Raw genomic sequence first — 796 nt, 5'->3', positions numbered from 1 at the left:
CGCTGGAGGCACTGGGGCAGCCTATGAGTTCAAGTAATCCCTCGCAGGCCAAGGTTGGCCAAAGGGGTTGAAGTTCACGGCCTGAGCGTGGGATGGGCCCTGCCTACCTCAGGATGTGACCACAGGCCAATTGTCCAGGGTCTGCGTCAAAGGGATGCTCAGCCTGCCCCATTTCAGGTGGTCTCTGAGTGGACCGAGAAGGACGTGTCGCTTGTGAGGATCACACCCCTGCAATGCCTATACGCCAGCATCCCCCTCCATTCAAAAGGGGGGATGATGCTGATGCTCCTTGAGGTCTTTGGTGAAAAGAGCTGTCACGGCGTGCAGGGACCTCAGACTGGCTTGCTGTGTGCAGTGCTTTCCAGACACCTGTAATGAGCGTGGCTCTAAGGAATTTAGCCTCCAAACTCTGCTCACAGCGATTACACTGAAATGACCTCCGTTTGCATGAAGAGCAGTACTGTCATCCCCAGCACGTGGGGATGGCGTGACTAATGTAATGCTGCGTCCTGAACAAACAGAGGTACGCAGGCAGTAGAGAAATGAAAAGCAGGGCTTGGAGGACTTCAGAGACTTTTTGATAAGAGCTTTCCAAATGGCAAGGCTTGATGTTAAATGCCAGCTGAATATGTCACCCTTGGGGTCAAGCTAGTTTGCGAGCTCTTGTAAAGCGAGGTCTGTGTGAGTTTCTGTGTGGAAGACTTTGTAAGAAGGCATTTAAACTCTACATTCTCTGCTGATATGTGCAGCTGTTAGTTTGATTCCTGGGAGTTTTCTGTGGCCTATCCTTCAGCAG

At 51.8% G+C, this 796-nt stretch overlaps 1 protein-coding gene across 1 annotated transcript in view; it reads left to right on the top strand.

The window, feature by feature from the left end:
• Positions 1-796, top strand: part of NIPAL3 (NIPA-like domain containing 3) — a 22318-nt gene that overhangs the window by 10622 nt on the left and 10900 nt on the right. The gene's annotated exons all lie outside the window — the stretch shown is intronic.

This window comes from Pygoscelis adeliae, unplaced genomic scaffold (assembly GCF_000699105.1).
Source record: "Pygoscelis adeliae isolate BGI_AS28 unplaced genomic scaffold, ASM69910v1 Scaffold359, whole genome shotgun sequence".
Lineage (NCBI taxonomy): Eukaryota > Metazoa > Chordata > Aves > Sphenisciformes > Spheniscidae > Pygoscelis > Pygoscelis adeliae.
The sequence above is the reverse complement of the archived record's forward strand: the minus strand, read 5'-3'. Positions and strand labels throughout refer to the sequence as shown.